The 8,479-nt window shown below is 40.4% G+C and overlaps 1 long non-coding RNA gene across 1 annotated transcript; it reads left to right on the top strand.

Annotated features, from left to right (window-relative positions):
• Nucleotides 1-4,142: 4,142 nt before the first annotated feature.
• LOC118362962 (uncharacterized) lies at nucleotides 4,143-4,936 on the top strand. Its single transcript, XR_004821295.2, has 3 exons — nucleotides 4,143-4,264; nucleotides 4,410-4,477; nucleotides 4,813-4,936. It is a non-coding gene; the product is annotated as an uncharacterized LOC118362962 (long non-coding RNA).
• The last annotated feature ends 3,543 nt before the right edge of the window (nucleotides 4,937-8,479 follow it).

Genomic DNA, 8,479 nt, shown 5'->3' with positions numbered 1-8,479 from the left:
AGTCTGAACCATGAAACAGTCCCAGACCATTATTCCTCCTCCACCTACCTTTACAGTTGGCACTATGCATAGGGGCAGGTAGCGTTCTCCTGGTATCCGCCTTCAGACTGCCAGATGGTGAAGCCTTTAAAGATCATTTAAAAAATAAATAAAAAAAGATAACTTTACAGATCTTCATTGTAAAGGGTTTAAACACTGGTTCCCATGCTTGTTCAAAGAACCATAAACAGTTAATGAACATGCACCTGTGGAATGTTCGTTAAGACACTAACAGCTTACAGACGGTAGGCAATTAAGGTCACAGTTATGAAAACTTAGGACACTAACGACGCCTTACTACTGACTCTGAAAAACACCAAAAGAAAGATGCCCAGGGTCCCTGCTCATCTGCGTGAACGTGCCTTAGGCATGCTGCAAGGAGGCATGAGGACTGAAGATGTGGCCAGGGCAATAAATTGTAATGTCCATACTGTGAGATGCCAAAGACAGCGCTACAGGGAGACAGGATGGACAGCTGATCGTCCTCGCAGTTGCAGACCACGTGTAACAACACCTGCACAGGATCGGTACATCGAATATCACACCTGCGGGACAGGTACAGGATGACAACAACAACTGCCCGAGTTACACCAGGAATGCACAATCGCTCCATCAGTGCTCAGACTGTCTGCAATAGGCTGAAAGAGGCTGGACTGAGAGTGTAGGCCTGTTGTAAAGGCAGGTCCTCACCAGACATCACCGGCAACAACGCCGCCTATGTGCACAAACCCACTGTCACTGGACCAGACAGAACAGAAAGTGCTCTTCACTGACAAGTCACGGTTTTGTCTCACCAGGGGTGATGATCGGATTTGCGTTTCTTGTGGAAGGAATGAGCGTTACACCGAGGCCTGTACTCTGGAGTGGGATGGATTTGGAGGTGGAGGGTCCATCATGGTCTGGGCCGGTGTGTCACAGAATCATCGGACTGAGCTTGTTGTCATTGCAGGCAATCTCAACGCTGTGCATTACAGGGAAGACATCCTCCTCCCTCAAGTGGTACCCTTCCTGCAGGCTCGTCCTGACATGACCCTCCAGCATGACAATGCCACCAGCCATACTGCTCGTTCTGTGTGTGATTTCCTGCAAGACAGGAATGTCAGTGTTCTGTCATGGCCAGCAAAGAGCTCGGCTCTCAATCCCATTGAGCACATATGGGACCTGTTGGATCGGAGGGTGAGGGCGAGGGTCAATCCCCCCAGAAATGTCCGGGAACTTGCAGGTGGCTTGGTGGAAGAGTGGGTAACATCTCACAGCAAGAACTGGCAAATCTGGTGCAGTCCATGAGGAGGAGATGCACTGCAGTACTTAATGCAGCTGATGGCCACACCAGATACTGACTGTTACTTTTGATTTTGACCCCCCTTTGTTCAGGGACACATTATTCCATTTCAGTTAGTCACATGTTCATGGAACTTATGTCTCAGTTGTTGAACGTTGTTGTTTATGTTCATACAAATATTTACACATGTTAAGTTTGCTGAAAGTAAATGCAGTTGACCGTGAGAGGACATTTCTTTTTATTCTGAGTTCATTAACTTTGATTCAAAATGTAGCTTAATTGAGTCGAGAAACCGTGGAGAGCGAAACACCAATCCATTTATGGGTAAATTACCCTGAAAAAAATCAAAAGTGATTTCACAGTTTACATATTTATTCATGGTTCTACTGATTCCAGGATAATCCTTTTTCAAACCATGCAAGTACAAAATATTTCACTTCATTTGGAATGGCAAACCAGATAAAGTTAAACAAGATTATTTATATAACAAACACGAGTTTGGAAAGTTAAGTCTATTAAATATGAAGGAAATTAAAACCTCTCTCTTTAAGCCTCCATTGTACTGAAATTGTACCCAAATCCAAACTGGTTTTCTAGCAAGCTACTAAGAGATGACCATCCTGTTGAAGAGTGGGCTCTGCCTTTTTGCAGATTAAAACCTCACATTTTGGTTTGATTGACAATCCTTTTTAAATGAAGTCATTGGCTACAATTTCAATTTCATCCTCCAGAAAAGGCCAATCTAATTTCAAAGGCAATTCATATGGATCACGTCCAATGTACTTGATAGAGAAAAAACAAGTGTCTCTAAGGAAAAATGTACAAGGAGAGTATAACATTTATGAAGGACGGCAGTTAAACAGAAAGTCATACCAACAAATAATAACAGTGTATGGAGGTGTATGCGCAATACAAAATTATAACCAACTCATAAAAGACAAAAAAATTCTGCCTTAAAATTGGAAGAGACAATTACTTTAAAAAGAAATTAATCAATTAGTCTGTCTGCCAACCATTAAAAAATCATAAATGGTTTCAAATGATTAGTAGAAATTTAAAAATACATCATTTTCACTTTGTCAAAAGGTTTCATAGATTGCCTTATAAAATTCAAGTCAGTTGGGAACAGGTCTTTGATACCCCAACACCTTGGCATCAGGACAATAAACTGATATATAAAACAACAATTGACACATCAATCCATTAGTTTCAATTGACATTTTTACGGTATATAAAATAATACACAAGGAAACAGAATCAATACAGCATCTTTTTCTGTTACTCTTCATCGGTGGCTCACTTTTGGAGTCAGGTCCAGGAACGGTTGTTACGTCATAATATCAGAGTTCAGATGGACCTGCAAACTGTATTGCTAGGGGATCTGAAAAAAAAAACACGATCAATCATTGGGAAATATTATTTTACTCTTGGGTAAAGTATTTATTTTTAGCTCAACATAGGCAGAAGTGTAACAAATTGGGAGGTTCAGGACCCTCATAAGACATCACAGTAAAATGGAGGGATGTCTTGCAAAAAGAAAAAATGGCATTATACCGGGAAAGATGGGTTCATCTGTGGACATTGGCGGATAGGAGTTAAGATCAGAATGAATGGTGGATTGGCCGCTGTGGGTGAAAATCCAACACTTGTAGAAAGAGGAAACCAGGAATTAGGAACACCTTCCTAATATTGAGTTGCACCCCATTTTGCCCTCAGAACAGCTTCAATTTGTTGGGGCATGGACTCTAAAAGGTGTTGAAAGTGTTCCACAGGGATGCTGGCCCATGTTGACTCTAATGCTTCCCACAGTTGTATCAAGTTGGCTGGACCTCCTTTGGGTGGTGGACCATTCTTGATACAAGTCACATCAATGGATAATTGATGGATAATTGAAATACATGTATAGTATATGTGAGCGAAAATTAGAAGGTGGCACACACTACTGGTCAACATGAGCTACCAAAATGATGCTGAAGTGTGCCAGGCCTTGCAGTCCCAAGATAGGGGGTGTGGTTCGTCAGACAAGAAAATGGCCTTTGCCGAAATCCCCCCTTCTAATTTAGTTAATTGTGTCACTAGTCAAATACTTTCTGTGGCACACATCAGAGTCAAGTACTTTCTATAGAACAAACTTCATGTCAGGATAGGCAACCAAAATTACTAAACAATGTATGTGTGTTATATTAAACATAGAGGAGGGAGTAAAATGTAGGCAAAGCAATACACATTTCAGAACAACTACTTGTCGAATAAGACATGGGCGAGATGACGAATTTTGATTTATTTATTGACTAATACACTTGAAACAAATAGCCTATCCAAAAAACTGCAGACATTACTAGTGCCTCCCCTGCGATCAACCCGCCATAAAAAAAAAATAATGAAACGCAGCCTAACATGATCATTGACAGCTGCCTTGAAGGATACAAATAAAAAATGCATCAGTGAAATACAGGCTAAACTGACAATGGAGCGAAGAGCAGAAATATTAACTAGCAAGCAAGTACAGTAAATCATGTCGCAGTCACTTACCAAACTGATTTTTGGACGAGACTTCATAACCAAAATGATCCTATTTACACTGTGTAGTCCATTTGGAAACTAGAGTAAATGTTTCTGTCTCATATCGATGCCTATAGGCCGTCATCAAAAATATAAATTGGTTTTCAAGGGCAGATTACCTTTGAGCTCAAGCTATATAGTTCTGCTAGGAAAACAAAATATTTAGTCCTAATTAGGAAAAATATTAAAAAGTAGTTACACATGTGTTGTAAACAATTTCATCTCATTGACATCAGCACATTTCTCTTTTGCCAGCAGAGTTCCGTCTTTCTTGGGATCTCCTCTTGTCTGTGATGTATAAACAAGTGGTGCAACTAGAAAGGTTGCACAGCCTACTTCGTCTGGAGAGACTGGCAGGACCTCACAAACTCAGACTGACATGTAAGCTCAATTTATCTGACGTAATTGTTATTTGTCTGTTTGTCAATGCACAACTGTAATTATATTATTGCACTTATTTCAAATCATAATTATGTTGTTTACATGCCAAAACACTATTAAAATACTTATTAAAGCTGTTGAACAGTGTACAGGAGGAAAAACAACTCTGCTGAAACGAACACACGTGACGGACCGAGTTGCTTTTCCCAAAAGGTACAGTATGTTTTTAATGTTCAAGTAAGCGGTATTACCTACTGTTTACAGCTTATACTTCCCATTCAAATACTGTGTTCCTGTTGTCAACCAATCAGAAGGACAATGACCGGAACCTAGAGAGCAGAACTTCATCAGAGAGAGTTGTTTTCTCTTTCAGTGACGTCTCCAAGTTGACTATCGTACTATCAAAAACCTTTTCTTATTTGCAACATCAAACTATTCACTCTTTACAGTTTGAGTTTAGGCTTGATGTCTCATAAGTAAAGGGAGCAACTGTATTTATGTTTCTCTCTCAATATTATGAAAATAATACTTCTCATATCCTACCACAGGGCGGCGCTCTTGCTCCATTCTGAAGAAAAAAAACAGCAACACAGCAACACAAAACTGACACAGCAACACAAAACTGTTCAGTGCAATCCAGATATCCACTTTCTGATGCCTTACCCTGATGCCAAATAAAGAATTTCAAGCCTTTCACATGACATACTCCTGTTTTATTTGTAATGTATTTAACTAATTAATTCAATACTTTATTACAGATGTAGAATGTAATGGGTAACTCGATATCCAATTCATGACTTCAGTGCTGAACCTTTTAAATGAGGATTGTGCAATTCAAGAGTGTGCCTTCAATTTATTTCAGGGCCGAATTGAAATGAGGTTGACCCCAACCCTGGCTATAACGTTTAATTGAAATGAGGTTGACCCCAACCCTGGCTATAACGTTTAATTGAAATGAGGTTGACCCCAACCCTGGCTATAACGTTTAATTGAAATGAGGTTGACCCCAACCCTGGCTATAACGTTTAATTGAAATGAGGTTGACCCCAACCCTGCCTGTAACGTTTTTATGCTGAAGGAATTCTCTATACAGCCTATCGTGGTGGAGGGGTACGCCTAACTGAATTACAGTGCCTTCAGGAATGGACTTTTTCCACATTTTGTTCTGTTACAGCCTGAATGTAAAATGGATTACATTTAGATATTGTGTCACTGGTTTACACACAATATCCCATAATGTCAATGTGGAATTATGTTTTTGTCATTTTTACAGATGAATAAAACATTGAAAAGCTGAAACGTCTTAAGTCAATTGGTATTCAACCCCTTGTTATTGCAAGCCTAAATTAGTTCAGGAGTAAAAACGTGCTTCATATGTTACATAACAGGTTGCATGGACTCACTCTGTGTGCAATAATAGTGTTTAACGTGATTTTTGAATGACTACACATCATCTCTGTACCCCACACATACAATTATCTGTAAGGTCGAGCAGTGATTTTCAAGCACTGAATCAACCACAAAGACCAGGGAGGTTTTCCATTGCATCGCAAATAAGGGCACCTATTCCAAAACATGCATCCTGTTTGCATAAGGAACTAAATTAAAGCTACGTACAAGTAAAATTATTGAGGAAAAACTATACAATTGTCATACTTGAGTAAAAGTAAAGATACCTTAATAGAAAATGAATCAAATCAAAGTGAAAGTCAACCAGTAAAATACTACTTGAGTAAAAGTCTAAAAGTATTTGGTTTTAAACAATATACTTAAGTATCAAAAGTGAAAGTAACAGTAGAAATAATCTCACATTCATTATATTAATTATTATATATTTTTTTACATTTACGGATAGCCAGGGGCACACTAAGAAATAGTTTACAAGTGAATCATTTGTGTTTAGTGAGTCTGCCAGTGTCACTTGTGCTCCCTCTCCGACCTCTAGGTTAACCAGGCTGGTCATTATGGCGCACACCTGATACCAGCCTTATGTGCACCTGCGTGTCGTCAGACTCACCTGGACTCCATCACTTCCCTGATTATCTTCCTCATATATGTCACTTCCTTTGGTTCCTTCCCAAGGTGCCATTGTTTCTGTTTCTGTTTGTATTTTTTGTTTTGTATTATGTTCCGTTTATTTGTTAGAACACTCACACTGAACTTGCTTCCCAAATCTCAGCGCATGTCGTTACAGCCAGATACGAGGCAGAAGGGATGACCAGTGATGTTCTCTTTATGTATGTGAACTGGAACATTTTGTTGTCCTGCTAAGCATTGGAAACGTAACGAGTACTTTTGGGTGTCAGGGAAAATGTATGGAGTAAATTGACATTTTGGAATGTAGTGAAGTAAAAGTTGTCAAGAATATAAATAGGAATGTACAGAACAGATACCCTGAAATAACTACTTAAATTGTACTTTAAAGTATATTTACTTAAGTACTTTACAACACTGCCTTTTTAGCAGGGCAATAACTGAAAAAACAAGGCCAAATATACACCGGGGTTGCTTACCAAGACGACATTGGATGTTCCTGTGGCCTAGTTACAGCTTTGACTTAAATTGGCTTGAAAATCTATGGCAAGAATTGAAAATGGCTGTCGAGCAACTGTGCAAAGCTGTTATCAAGGCAAAGGGTGGCTACTTTGAAGAATCTAACATGTAAAATATATCTTGATTTATTTAAATAATTTTTGGTTACTGCATGACTCCATATGTTATTTCATAGGTTTTGATGTCATCACTATTGTTCTACAATGTAGAAAATAGTAATATATATTTTTTTTTAAACCTTGAATGAGTAGGTCTGTCCTAACTTTCTGACTAGTACTGTATATATTTCCACACTGAGGTTGGAATAATATCGTGAAAATGTGAAAATAATTATAATGCCCTTTTTGTAAGAACTGTTTGAAAAAAAACACCTGAAATGTCAAGCTGTTTTGGTGAGATGGAGCTTTAGCTTGCCTGGTGATAGACCATTAATAGAGTTCCAAACTTCTTTGCCAATAACATATAGATTTCCCCTCCCCACAGAACACTCCCAGACAGTCCTAGTTAAATTATTGCTTGAGAAATTGCTCTTTGCTAAGAATCCATTTTTTTTCTTTTGTCTATAAATGTATTTACCCAGACCCTCTGACCAGTAATGTACTTAGCTGTTACCCAGAAATTATTTGATATTGAGATTTTTTTTTAATTCTGCGTTGGGGCCTCCCGAGTGGCGCAGTGGTCTAAGGTACTACATCACAGTGCTAGCTGTGCCACAAGAGATCCTGGTTTGAGTCCAGGCTCTGTTGCAGCCGGCTGCGACCGGGAGACCCATGGGGCGGTGCACAATCGGCCCAGCATCGTCCGGGGTAGGGGTGAGTTTGGCCGGCAGGGATGTCCTTGTCCCATCGCGCTCTAGCAACTCTTGTGGCGGGCCGGGCACATGGACACTGACACAGTCGCCAGGTGTACGGTGTTTCCTCTGACACATTGGTGTGGCTGGCTTCCGGGTTTAGCAGGCATTGTGTCAAGTTGCTTGGTTGGGTCGTGTTTCAGAGGACGCACGGCTCCCCGACCTTCGCCTCTCCCGAGTCCGTATGGGTGTTGCAGTGATGAGACAAGACTGTAACTACCAATTGGATACCATGTAAAAGGTGTAAAGAAATATCTATATTTAAAAAACGATACAAATAAAAATGCCTGCATTGGGCTTTGTAAGTGTTTGTGTGCGTAAGTTTGCACGTGTACGTGTATATGTGTGAGAGAGAGGTGTGTAGGCAGAAGCGTCATGCCCATAGGGGACACAGGGGCACATGCACTCTCAGATTGGTCCTGTTTTTTTATAGTTTTTGTTTTTCCTCTCTCTGTAACACTACTAGCCACTTAGCACACTTTTGTGAGGTTTTATCGCTTGGATGTCACTGCTCCCAGTGTAGCCCACAGTGTGCTACAGCTGGGACAGGTGAAGGTCCCTAGGCAGCGTGCTATGTGCGCAATACCCAGACTGCTGCGTTTGCAGGGTCAGGTCTGGGTGGTCTGCCATGGGCCGTTTCATTTAGTATCCGTTGGGTTCGGCTTTGGGCGGGATTCCATTTCCCCATAGTATGTTGTACCAAAGTTGACTGGCTGAAAGAGAACATAAACGTTATGACTACTGTGCTCTGAAGGAAGGAAACGAGGTACAACACCTGTTTGGCCCCGCACTGTCCGTTCCTTGGCTCAGTG

Source organism: Oncorhynchus keta, chromosome 2, assembly GCF_023373465.1.
Source record: "Oncorhynchus keta strain PuntledgeMale-10-30-2019 chromosome 2, Oket_V2, whole genome shotgun sequence".
In the NCBI taxonomy this organism is placed as follows: domain Eukaryota; kingdom Metazoa; phylum Chordata; class Actinopteri; order Salmoniformes; family Salmonidae; genus Oncorhynchus; species Oncorhynchus keta.
Note: the sequence above shows the minus strand (reverse complement) of the source record. Positions and strands in the feature narration are given on the sequence as shown.